General features: G+C 43.3%; 1 protein-coding gene across 3 annotated transcripts in view; it reads right to left on the bottom strand.

The window, feature by feature from the left end:
• Positions 1–13,815, bottom strand: part of prickle2 (prickle planar cell polarity protein 2) — a 231,664-nt gene that overhangs the window by 63,571 nt on the left and 154,278 nt on the right. The gene's annotated exons all lie outside the window — the stretch shown is intronic.

The following is a 13,815-nucleotide window of genomic DNA, read 5'->3' as shown; positions in this document are numbered from 1 at the left end:
TGGCTGCCGGGATAGACTTTTATTGATATTCTTCTATTTTATTATCTTTCTATTTTTTTTCCAGCTATTCGAACCTTTGTTGCTAAGGAACCAGTTTCAGTGTAAAGGGTTGAATGATAAAAAAAAAGAAAAACAGTAAAAAAAATATTGTAATAATATAATATTGTAATAATATTATTTAGAACTTGTAAACATGTCATCATTCTTGGTGGAAATGGAATAAAGTCAAGGACTTTGCAAAAGGTTTAAAAGAGCGCCATCTCCAGACTGCCTCGTCATTCATATGGACTCCGTCCATGGCATCAAATAAATGCAGCTAATACCTTGTAATCTCATAAATGACTGACAGAAATGGAAAATGGCAATATGTTCCCTTCCAAATAATGGATTTGTCAGCACCTGCCTAAGCAGCAGCTGTTAATCCTGCGCCTTGGCACGGAATATGTTGTTGATGCGTCTGCCCACACTACCAGCTCGGAGAATTTTATGTAACAACTCGCTCGCTGATTAGGAAACGAAATCTGTTCAAAGTTTTGTTTTTTTAGAACCATTAAAGTATCGGGTTACGTAACGGAGTTTAGAAGAGCTTGTAAGGGGATCTAAAATGGTCGATTCTTGTAGGTCACTCGTCCTCCATTTCTCTTCCCATTGGTCAGGAGCCTGTACCCTTATTGGTGTATGTACATCATCACTGTCTGCTAATCACTGCACGTAATGATGCAATTAATAATAAAGCATTGAGTTGGTTGACACTTCCATCGAATCAGATAGCTCTGTATAAACAAGCCCCTGCTTTCCCCCTTTGTTGTATCTGTTTTGGCTTATGGATAAAGGTGACCATACACGTTAAGATCTTCTCCCGATTTCTCCACCTACGGGTGGGTGATATCGGGTGAATTTAGGCTAATTTGGTCGTTCAATCGAATTAGAACGCCGGTAATAGGCGCAGTCAGTTCGGGGACCGCATCAACAAGCCGATGTGGTCCCCAATCCGACAATTTTTTAACCTGCCCGATCGATATCTGGCCGATTTCAGGCCAGATATTGGTCAGGCATGCCCGTCATTAGTGCCCCTACACAGACCAATAAGCTGTCGAATCGGTCTAAGGGTCCAATAGAAGCAGCTACAATCAGCCTGTGTATGGCCACCTTTAGTCCATTATTCATGGGGTTTATCTGCACAGTGATAATCTGATTAACTGTCTTCACCTTCTTCTCACATTGGTTGTAGCTGCCAATATCGGTCCCTTAGACCGATTCGGCAGCTTATCGGCCCGTGTAGGGGCAATAACGATGGGCCTGCCCGACCGATATCTGATTTGAAATTGGCCAGATATCGATCAGGCAGGTTAAAAGATTTAGTTGGATTGGGGACCACATCGGCTCGTTGATGCAGTCCCTGAATCGACTGCGCCCATTGCTCCCGTTATAATTCGATCGTTTGGCCAGGGCCAAACAATCAAATTAGCCCGTAGGTGGAGATATGGGGAGAAGATCCACTCGCATGGCGACCTCACCAAGCGAGTGGATCTTAACGTGTATGGCCACCTTTAGACCGTTTCGGCAGCTTATTGGCTCATATATGGGCTCTAACGATAGGCCTGCCCGACCGGCATCTGGCCTGAAATCAGCCAGATCTTGCTTGGGCAGGTTTGAAAATCAGTCAGATCGGGGACCGCATCGGCTTGTTGATCCTTAGCGTGTATGGCCACCTTAACAATATGCAAAAAGCATGTTTAGAATATATCCTATTTATAAGGTCCCATTTAAAGGGGGTATATAGTCTCTTTAATGGCTAGGTAGAGGCAAAGTATAAACAGTTGCCCCATTGGGCCGACTGGTGAGGAAGAGGATGCCCAACTGGTGGATAATGTTTATGTCCAAAGTCAAAAGCTAAATGAAAACTAAAGAAAAACAACATATAGACTGGACTGCTGAGTTAGGGAATCCAGAACAGTAACTGAAATGATGTACCAAGCAACACTTTCTTGGGTTTAGTTTCCCTTTAAAGAAAAAATGCATCCGGAGATGTTCCAGCTAAGGGACACAGATTGAGATCAATGATAAGACAACAGATATCTATGGAAATTGGGGTTTAACCTTTCTGTCCAAACAAAGAGCTGTGTGCGTGCGTCTGTATCCCAAGCAAATGTAAAAATCTTTAGCGCTCGCGGCTATTTTTAATTCTTATCTTGGCCGCTGGAGAGAGGAAGCTCATTATATCAAGTGGCGAGGAGCAGAAGGCCGCCCGGTGCTGCTAAGCTGATTACCTCTGGCTACAGATACGACTTTGCAGCAGTTTATTATAGAATAACTGAATGCTGCCATATTTAAAGGGGCAGTAAAATAGCAAAAACATTCATTAAAAGTAAAAAAAAAAAAAATGTATCTGTGTAAGAAAATGGGGCGTAATGTTTAATAAACTAGGGCAGCCCTGCCAAACGAGGAGATCTTTCCATGTATGCCCAGCAAAACTATATATCAAAGCTGTCACCAGAGCACGGATGATCTTATGCATAATGGACTCTTGCTAACCAAACAGTCACAACAAAGGGTGAAGGGAGGGGGGTTGTATAGTGGGAATCAAGTTATCTACTTTACAAGGACCAAACATGAAGTAGCTTCAATAAATAACTAAAACCTTAGTTTTTTGTGATAAAATAATCAGCATAATGTATATTAAAGGGGTGGTTCACCTTATAGTTAACTTTCAGTATGTTAGAGAATGGCCAATTTTTATCAACTTTTCTCAACTTGGTTTTTTAATTATTTGCATTTTTCTTCTGGCTTTTTCCAGATTGCAAGAGGGGGTTGGTGACCCCAGCAGCCAAAAATCATTGCTCTGAGAGACTACAACTTATTCATATTCCAGTTTCTCCTTTAAACTATTACATAGTTGTTAGGGTAATTTAGGGTAATTTAAACTACAAAAAAAAGAAAGCCAAGTTATTAAAAGGAAACTGCTCAGCAATTGGCTCTTAGTGGGTGCCAAGGGTTGCAGTACAACATCTACAACATCTGATATACAATACATGGCACTTCTTTCATTGGATCCTTCCCATGGGAACTAGGGAATCTGGGCCCTACCCTGAAACCAGCCATGGCTATATAACCCTACTTGCCAGCCATAGCTATATAACCCTACTTGCCAGCCATGGCTATATAACCCTACTTGCCAGCCATAGCTATATAACCCTACTTGCCAGCCATGGCTATATAACCCTACTTGCCAGCCATGGCTATATAACCCTACTTGCCAGCCATGGCTATATAACCCTACTTGCCAGCCATAGCTATATAACCCTACTTGCCAGCCATGGCTATATAACCCTACTTGCCAGCCATGGCTATAACTCTACTTGCCAGCCATGGCTATATAACCCTACTTGCCAGCCATGGCTATATAACCCTACTTGCCAGCCATGGCTATATAACCCTACTTGCCAGCCATGGCTATATAACCCTACTTGCCAGCCATGGCTATATAACCCTACTTGCCAGCCATGGCTATATAACCCTACTTGCCAGCTATGGCTATATAACCCTACTTGCCAGCCATGGCTATATAACCCTACTTGCCAGCCATGGCTATATAACCCTACTTGCCAGCCATGGCTATATAACCCTACTTGCCAGCCATGGCTATATAACCCTACTTGCCAGCCATGGCTATATAACCCTACTTGCCAGCCATGGCTATATAACCCTACTTGCCAGCCATGGCTATATAACCCTACTTGCCAGCCATGGCTATATAACCCTACTTGCCAGCCATGGCTATATAACCCTACTTGCCAGCCATGGCTATATAACTCTACTTGCCAGCCATGGCTATATAACCCTACTTGCCAGCCATGGCTATATAACCCTACTTGCCAGCCATGGCTGTATAACCCTACTTGCCACCCAGACCGGCTCAATGTGATTATATCTCATCAGTTCACAATATGGGTAAATGGGCACCTTCTGGCCCCTGTGGTCCAACTTACTTGGCTACATCTCAAGTCCTACACCCTAGAAGCCCTAGAAGTATCTAAAAATATCAAAACACAGATTCTTTGTCAAGAATTGTTGCTGTCAGCGAGCGTGATCAATGTGACTATAAAACTCCATGCTGCAACATTCTTTCCTTTCTTTTCGATCTGAACTTTCTAAAAAAATAACACAGAATCGGAATCTCATTCAAAAACAACCTACACACAATCTCCCCGCGTTCCGTGATGTGTTCTATGCAGATGCCTTTGTGCCAAGGTCAGAGCATGAACGAGACAACATCTCTAAAAAGGCTCCAAGGAAACAGAACACGTTGTATTTTCCCATTGTACAATAATATTTGCATTGCTTTGTATACTGTTCTATAATAAGCTTAAAGACTCATCGGTGCATGGAGCACCTCCAGTGGGCTACTACTCTAACCATGGCCCTCCCGCTTTCATTTGCTCCTACAATTCCACCTGCATTGGTGAATATTGATTGCCAGGCAATTTGACCTTCTAGGGAACCTTTGCTTTTCCATTGCACTGATAGGAACGCTTACTGCACTTGGTTTAGCTATGTTAGCCTGTGAGCAGCAGTATATCTGACCTACCTTTGTTCAACCATGTGGTTGGCTAATAAAGAATACATACAGGGGGTTATAGAGAGGGAGGGATATAATAATATTTCCCTCTTAGGGCCAAGCTTGGCTGCCCTACCTTATAAACAATTTCATACATTCAGCTTGCTTCAGTTTTCCTATGATACAATGCAATTTAATGACTACCAAAAACATAAATAATGGGAACTATCCACTTGAATACGTTGACATTTTATAAAAATGTGAGACTAATAATAATAACAGTTATTGCTCTCCTTTACTTGTAAAATTGTTTCCTATGATACAGATGGGCTGGGAATTTTTGCCATCACCATGTCTTAGCTCTAATGTGTTCAGCCATCTGTTGTCTAAATAAGCCATTGCCTGGGCAATGGTGGGTCCTTGGCTGTTGCCCAGAAACTCCTGATCCATAAGAAAAGGTTAGGCCAGGGATCCCAAATCTTTTTTACTTGTGAGCCACATTCAAATGTAAAAAAAGTTGGGGAGCAACACCAGCATGAAAAATGTTCCTGGGGGTTACAAATAGGGGCTCTGATTGGCTATTTGGTAGCCTCTATGTGGACTGGCAGCCTATAGAAGACTCTGTTTGGCAGTACACCTGGTTATTATGCAACCAAAAGTTGCCCCCAAGACAGGAATTCTAAAATAAGCACCTGGTTTGAGGCCACTGGGAGCAACATCCAAGGGGTTGGGGAGCAACATATTACCCCGAGCCACTGGTTGGGGATCACTGGGTTGGGCTAATGTCCTGGGGAACATAGGTGAAAATGATGTGCCCTGTATAACTAACAGTGGCAGCATCTAGAAGGCACTCCATCTCCATGGTGAGCTATAACAACATGGCAGCCTCTCTATATTTCAGTGCCATGTTTCTGTATCATTGTGGAATGAGCAGTTGGGAAAGGCTTAAAGCCATACTTGGCCTTAAAGGTGGCCATACACATTAAGATCCACTTGCTTGGTGAGGTCGCCAAGCGAGTGGATCTTCTCCAGATATCCCCACCTACGGGTGGGCAATATCGGGTAAATTCAGGCTAATTCGGTTGTTTGGCGCTGGGGCCAAACGATCGAATTAGAATGCCGGTAAAAGGCACAATTGGTTAGGGGACTGCATCAACAAGCCAACGCGGTCCCCGATCCAACTGAATTTTTTAACCTGCCCAACTGATATCTGGCAGATTCCAGGCCAGATATCGGTCGGGCAGGCCTGTCGGTAGTGCCCATACACGGGCTGATTAGCTGCTGAATCGGTCTAAGGGACTGATATTGGCAGCTAGAATCGGCCCGTGTATGGGGGCCTTTACTTGGAAGTTGCAAACTGGACTTGTCACGGAGGGAGGGGACTGGCTGCCGATGCACGGCGTCACTGCACTACAGGGTTGAGATTGCTGCGATATTATATATATCCACAGCTTGCTTGCATGCAGAGAAGCACAGAGTCACAGTTGGACCCCATAACTGGTGGAATCTGAGCAAATATCCCTTTTATTAAGGCAGCACTATCTATTGTGTCCAATGAAACCTTACATAATATATATTCAATAATAAAATGAAAATAAAGGTACGGTCTAGTAATAACACTGGATCCCAAGGCATACAGAGTGCCTACACGTGAATGCACATAGGGAACTTATAAAGCTAAATGTATATAAGGAATGTGTTTTGTCACTTGTGCTGCCAAAATTCTTCTTGTTTAAAAAGGAAATTATTACTTTGTGTTTAATTCATAGTGGCTGAACACTGGAAATCCTATTTCAAATCATTAACACTTTCACATCTATTAACTGGAAATGTACAGAGCCCACTCCTTGTCTGCCAGCAACTCACACAGGGGGCGTCATTTGTAACTGGCACATAAACCACTGCAGGATTGTTACTGGGGGTCCGTGAAACTGAAAGGAATTTGCCTTTTTTGGGGTGCATCGTGCTCGGCTAAGCAGATTGGCACAATGCGCCTTATTCTTTCTTCGTGCAAAAATGTAGAAAATAAAATGACAACAGACTTTAACCACAATGGAAATCAGAAGTCATATGCGCTGCACAGAGCACAAAACAAGAACAGATGAATGTTTGTTATTTATAACTAGAGTTTGTCTTGCTATCCAGTTATTGTAAGGGAGGGAGTAATACACTGCATGCATATGTGCATGTTTTATTAATATGGTGGGAGGTGCCATAGTGTTTCCCTTAGACAGTACAGTATGGGGGTACAGCTTATTGTGTGCCCAGAACATTCCTTCTCTGTATATTTGTATTTATACATATGGGTAGGAGGTGCCATAGTGTTTCCCTTAGACAGTACAGTATGGGGGTACAGCTTATTGTGTGCCCAGAACATTCCTTCTCTGTATATTTGTATTTATACATATGGGTAGGAGGTGCCATAGTGTTTCCCTTAGACAGTACAGTATGGGGGTACAGCTTATTGTGTGCCCAGAACATTCCTTCTCTGTATATTTGTATATATACATATGGGTAGGGGGTGCCATAGTGTTTCCCTTAGACAGTACAGTATGGGGGTACAGCTTATTGTGTGCCCAGAACATTCCTACTCTGTATATTTGTATTTATACATATGGGTAGGAGGTGCCATAGTGTTTCCCTTAGACAGTACAGTATGGGGGTACAGCTTATTGTGTGCCCAGAACATTCCTTCTCTGTATATTTGTATTTATACATATGGGTAGGAGGTGCCATAGTGTTTCCCTTAGACAGTACAGTATGGAGGTACAGCTTATTGTGTGCCCAGAACATTCCTTCTCTGTATATTTGTATATATACATATGGGTAGGGGGTGCCATAGTGTTTCCCTTAGACAGTACAGTATGGGGGTACAGCTTATTGTGTGCCCAGAACATTCCTTCTCTGTATATTTGTATTTATACATATGGGTAGGAGGTGCCATAGTGTTTCCCTTAGACAGTACAGTATGGGGGTACAGCTTATTGTGTGCCCAGAACATTCCTTCTCTGTATATTTGTATTTATACATATGGGTAGGAGGTGCCATAGTGTTTCCCTTAGACAGTACAGTATCGGGGTACAGTTATTGTGTATTGTGTAACTTCTCTGTATATTTGTATTTGTATGTATGTATATCTTTAATAATAAAGTGCTACTTATGTACACAGCGCTGTACAGTAGAATACATTTATACAAACAGGGGGTTATTAAGATAATAATAGATAAATACAAAGTACAACAATATATACAAATAAATACAAGACAGAGTTGCAATAAGAGTTAAAAGATGATGGAGGTCCCTGCCCCGTAGAGCTTACAATCTATATGGGAGGGGTAACTAACAGACACAAATGGGCAAATGTAAGTGCTGTAGGTCACAGTGGGTATTTATACATTTGAGTGGGAGCTGCCATACTCATTTCTGTTTACCAGTAGTGATAAGGTTGGTAATACTGACAAAAAGCACCTCATAATATTTCCAATAAACAAATACAAGGGGAAGCATATAATATGTGGTACTTTGGCATCATAAATTATTTCTATAGAATAACACAGCACTTTACAGTAATTCCTCCTCCTGACATTACATTTCTATCATTTGGTGCAAATATCTGTCATGTTCTATTATGTTCCGCTGTATGATTCTGGATACGGAGGTCACATTCTAGGACGGGAGACAGTATTTAGGCTACTTGGTATATCAGTTAAATATTTCCTCTTTAGACTGGTATTTCGGCACATTGAGGAGATGTAGGCCAGAGAGGAGCCCACGGTGCCACGGCACAGTGCCCGCTGTTACAATTCCCTCCCTGGCACCTTAGTGCAACCTGTCCAATCACAGAGCCATCCCTGCGTGCCAGCCTATATGGATATCATTATACATGAATATAATGACAAGTAAAAAAGGATAATGGGTTTTCACACTGATGCGACTTTAACAGACACGGTACCAGACAGATATTTCACAAATGACTGCACAGTGTGAAGCTTCAAACCAAGAGGGACTCGGTGACCGTGATGAGATCCCTACTTTCCTGTCATGTCTTTTTATATCAGGAACATTGTAACACCAAGGGGAATATGCCTTCCATTGTAATGGCCGTGTCCGCCCCAAGCTCATAATGACTATACTCTGTTCCCTTAATGGGAACCAAAGTGTCTTCGCTGGTTACTCGCAGCAGCTTCCAACAGCTAAAGGTTTCATGGGTACTGCGAGTTGTTAGTTAACATCTATAGGTGGGTGCCACAGGCTAAAGGTCTACCATTATAATCTGTAACATGATGCTATATCTTTAACAAACTTGGGAATGGAAGCCTTGAGCTGGCCATGAAGACCTCTTTGGAGAGGCCTGAATCCACGGCCCAGAGTGGTCCAATAAAGGCTGGATTTTCCACCGTTTGAGTTGATAACTATCCGGAACAACCTTCAGTTCTGGTTCTTTCAGGTAGGATGGGGAGGCTATCAGGGGCTTTAGGGCAGTGCCACCCAGGGAGATTAGTCAGCCTAGAGAGGCAACTTCGGGAAACCGAAGCGATGCATATGCCATCCCACCGCCGATTTACATTCTTGCCGGTGGGATGGCATTGCGGGGAGATAATTCGCCCATGGGAATGAAGATTTATCGCGGGGCGACTAATATCCCTGTGTGCCACTGCCATTAAGGCAGTGTTCCCCAACCAGTGGCTCAGGGGCAACATGTTGCTCCCCGTTGCCTCAAAGTAGCTGCTCATTTTTGAGTTTCTGGTTTGGGGGCAAGTTTTGGTTGCATAAAAACCAAAGATAATGTCAAACAGAGCCTTCTGTAGGCTGCCAGTCCACTTAAGGGCTACCAAATAGCCAATGAAAGATCTTATTTCTACCCCCAGGAACTTTTTTCATACTTGTGTTGCTTCCCAACACCTTTTCCATTTAAATGTTGTTTGCGTGTGTAAAAGGTTGGGGATCCCTGCCTTAAGGCTTAAGTCCCATGGAGCATTTTAGTTGCCCGTGACAAATCTCTGCCATCGTGGGCTACTAAGCGCTCAGAAAAGCCCTTCACATCGCTTCAGCTTTCCAAAGTCGCCTGCAGGGGGAAACTTTGTGCAACTGCGGAATACCCGAAGCGATGGCCTTCCCACCGGCAACTCCTATTGTTTTCAGTGGAAAGGCATTTCAGAGCAGTTAGTTGCCTGCGATAGCAGAGATCTATCAAGGGCAACTAAACCGCTCCGTGGGACATCAGCCTTAAGGTAAGAACCCACGGAGTGGTTGAGTCGCCTGCTATAGATCTCTGCTATTGTGGGCTACTAACCAATCTGAAAAGGCTTTCCATCGTCAACAATTAGAGTCACAGGTGGAAAGCCCTTTATTATGAGCAGCTATACAGTATATATATATCCTGTCAGGTCATATTAAAGTCTTTCATCCTCCTCCATTGATTCTATTGCCCTTTCATTTTCTTATTTTAATTTTTGACTTAATTAAACTTAATAAGCCTGAATGTACCCTCAGGTACTCATTAATTTACAATGAAAGCTAGATCAATTTCTCTCAGCGTGACAGATTACAGCAACATATATCCATCCACGGAACTATCTATGGATAGAGATAGTCACACCCATCCACATAATGGCAGCAACCCAGATACCCAGCTTTGCTACAGAGTCAATGAGAGCAATGTCCTGTTGTGCTGGGACCGTCGCTGGAAGTTATCAGAGAAGGCGCTTGTTGTTAGGGCAACCGCTGGTACCGATAATAAGCGCCGGTGGATCTTGCAGCCACTTCTTGAAGTAATTGAGGATGAAATGCAGAAAATATTAGGCTGAAAGGTAGATTATATTTAACAGGCTTTTCTAACAGATAAAATGGCACACCTGGTACCACAATAAATGGAATTGTTGTTCAGCTCTAACAACTACACACAGTAGCTCCTGGATTGCAGTATCAGGTTCCAAAAACAGCCAGAACGTCTCCAGAGTTAGCACATTAGTCCCTGCACTGGATTATTTACCTGGGGTATTAAACTCACTTACACTTTAAGACTATGCCTATACCGCTTGCCAAATAAGCTCACTCTACATTGTGCTAGGATGATATTATTGTTGTCTCAGGGCTGGACTGGGATTCAAAATAGACCCTAGCATTCCAAGAACAAAGAGGCCTAAATAGCCCCCCACCAGCCTAATAAATAGTGACTGTCTGTGGCATCTTACAGCCGCCCCCACAGATTGCCAGTCCAGGCCCAAGTTGTCTTGACCCCACCTGGGCTCTTCCTATGGCCTCCTACCCAATGGCCCCTTTTCATTGGAGTCTTCCACCCTTGACTAAATTCTTCCTCACATCTGAGGGGTACAATAGGTATTAAGGCTGGGCTTTCACAGAAATATCAGCTCATTTGTTGAGGTCTTCACCACCAAAGCCAGACTCCAGGTTAGGCTGGCAATAATTGGATTATAATGAAGGGCTATGTCGGCCCATTGGGAGGGGTACCACGTAAGTCCTTGTCCAATGTGATTTCTTGCCTGGCTGATAAATTTCTGGTAATTTTTTGCCCAGACATTAATCAAACCTGGTCTGGAGGATCTTGTGTATGGACATTCCTTTTGTTCATCAGGAAACTCTAACCTAAAAGGTGGGTTCCACAATCTAACACAGGGAATCTAGGGACGGATATCCATTACATCGCTAAAACAGGGAAGCTACTAAGCCCCATAGCAAAATCTTTTGTTTATGGCAACCATCCCACTGTCCTTGAGAAAGATGATTTGTTTAGCTCAAATAATTATGTTGTTCATGTCAGTTAGGAGCCCACGGAGCCCTTTCCCAGTGGTTAGTTCTTTCTGTCTTTATCATGGGAGACCTGGGACATGCCAGATGCTGTTAGAGTGCACGGCTGGGTGTTGTAGTTCAAGAACATCTGGCACGTGGCAAGCAGCAGTCTGAAGGTTATTTCTTTTGACGCAGCTCTAGATAGACTTTAAGTTATATAATGCTGCTTGTGCTGTTTCCAGCAGGCTATGGGAAACAAACCCCTACACTAATTCCCCTCAGCTGCTTCAGGGAGAGAGGGGCACGCGGGGAATGTTCCAAAGAACGTGATTAGGTGCTGATGAATCACAACATGTTGCACTTTGTCTTCCCCTTATGATTTGTGCCATAGAGAATCTCGGTTTGGCTGGTCCCAGTCCCTACTGAGGTGCCAATGATCGCACCTTTCTGCTAGATCCCATCCCTCCCGGGGGTAGGAATTTACACAAGGCCAACGCTATGTTGTCTCACTAATTGCTCTGATGGAATGTATGCTCTTTTCATCCCCCCCCCCCCTTGAGTGTCAATATTAGGAACAATGGTTGTCACAACGAAGCAATGCCCGAGCTGCCTACGGCTCCTTAATTCCAGCATGGGGTCCCTGGCTTTGGCAATCTGTCTCTGGAAATTGTTGCCCGTAGAACTGGCATCAGATGTACAAATGGATGTGCAGAAGAATTATCTATGATCTAAAAGTTTTGAGTGTGTGGTTAACCCCCTTCAGCCTATAGTTATTGAAAAGGAAGGGGGTTATATTGTTATAATTAACAATTAAGCAAGACATGCATGGCTTTGCTCTCCTATGGTCATGAGGAAGCACCATATATTCCAGATTTTCTATAACAGAAACCTATAATCTCTCCGATATTGAGTAATCCACACAACGGACCAAGTAAATCATGCCCAGTATTGTCATGGTTATTGCCCTCCCATACACAGCAGGGGTATCAAAGTTCTCAGGAAAGCTGGGCCCCCTAATGCCAAGGCATGTGGTACGCTGACTGTCATGGCGATGGCACACTGGGTGATTTGTCATCTACACAAGAGGGGGGACAAAGAGCCTGAAAATATCTTGCCGTTGGGAACCATGGCAACCTCCGTGGATAAAACATGTGAACAGTATTATCTTATGGAACTGAATTCAAAGGAAATTTCAAACAATTACACAACCACTTTAGACCAATTCGGCAGCTTATCTTTGTGTAAGGGGCCCTCTGATGGTCCTACCCTACCGATTTCTGTCCTGTCAATCAGGCAGGTTTGACTTTCCCATTTGATCAATTGATATGGTCCTTCCCCCAAATGGCCTATATCCCTATCCCTGGCCTGCTGTGATCCAATTGTTTGGCCCTAGGGTGGGTTTAGGTGGGCATATCAAGGAAAAAATTAACTCATTGGGCTATCTTATAATGTAGGTCCAGCTTTGGTTGGCTGCTAGTGGGATCTACTAGTTAAGTGTTGCCCAACTTTTTTGATGTAGTGGGACAGTTAGTTCATAAACTAAAATGTCATGGCCTGTATTGTATAAAAATGATGTCCACTGCAGTCTATGGAGCCCAGAGGGCAGGCAAGGGCCTTAGAAATACCCTGAAGGGCCCCATATGGCCTCCACTGGTTTGTCCCCACACCAGATGAAGAAAGCAGTAGAAGGCTAAACATAGTCCAATGATATCATTTTTCACAGCATGCAATCCCCCCCCCCCCAATTCTTTACTTCCCCTTTAAGTTTATGTAGTACCGATTAATTTGATTTTCCAACAGATTTCCCCCCGTGGAGACTCACTTCAAAGGAAAATAAAACTATAACAATATTTGCCTTTCTGAATTGAATTTGATTCCAGGTGGCCATGAAAACTGGCAGGCGAAGGAAAACAATCTGATTCTCACTGATTTTGTGATGACAGCGAGCATTTTTTTTTTCTGGCAGTTTTGACTAAATGAGAACCTTACTCCAGGAGCGCAGATTCCTTATGTGCTAATTGGGAGAATACCTGGGCGTAGGCAGTTGCAAGGAACCTTTGCCTTTGGTTCTTGCCAATGGCTTGTGTCTCAACCCCCTTCTCCTTGTAGATTGTAAGCTCTTTTGGGCAGGGCTCTCTTCCCCTCTTGTATCGGTTATTGATTGCTTTATATGTTACTCTGTATGTCCAGTGTATGAAACCCACTTATTGTACAGCGCTGCGGGATATGTTGGCACTTTATAAATAAATGTTTATAATAATAATAAGAATAATATTAATGGCTTGGCAAAACCCCATAAGCTCTGGCCTTGTATATGGCCCCTACGGTTGCCGTTCTAAAGCTTTGGCGACTCTTCATATCTCCGGCTTTACTTGAATGTGCTGACAAACCCTTTGCCTGAGCACAACAATAGCTGAGATACATAAGTAAATACGTGATGATCCAAACCAGATGTGGGCCTACGAGCCATTCTGTGGGATTATTTACACAGACAAAGCACACGCGGT

Source organism: Xenopus tropicalis, chromosome 4 (genome assembly GCF_000004195.4).
Source record: "Xenopus tropicalis strain Nigerian chromosome 4, UCB_Xtro_10.0, whole genome shotgun sequence".
Taxonomy (NCBI): domain Eukaryota; kingdom Metazoa; phylum Chordata; class Amphibia; order Anura; family Pipidae; genus Xenopus; species Xenopus tropicalis.
Note: the sequence above shows the minus strand (reverse complement) of the source record. Positions and strands in the feature narration are given on the sequence as shown.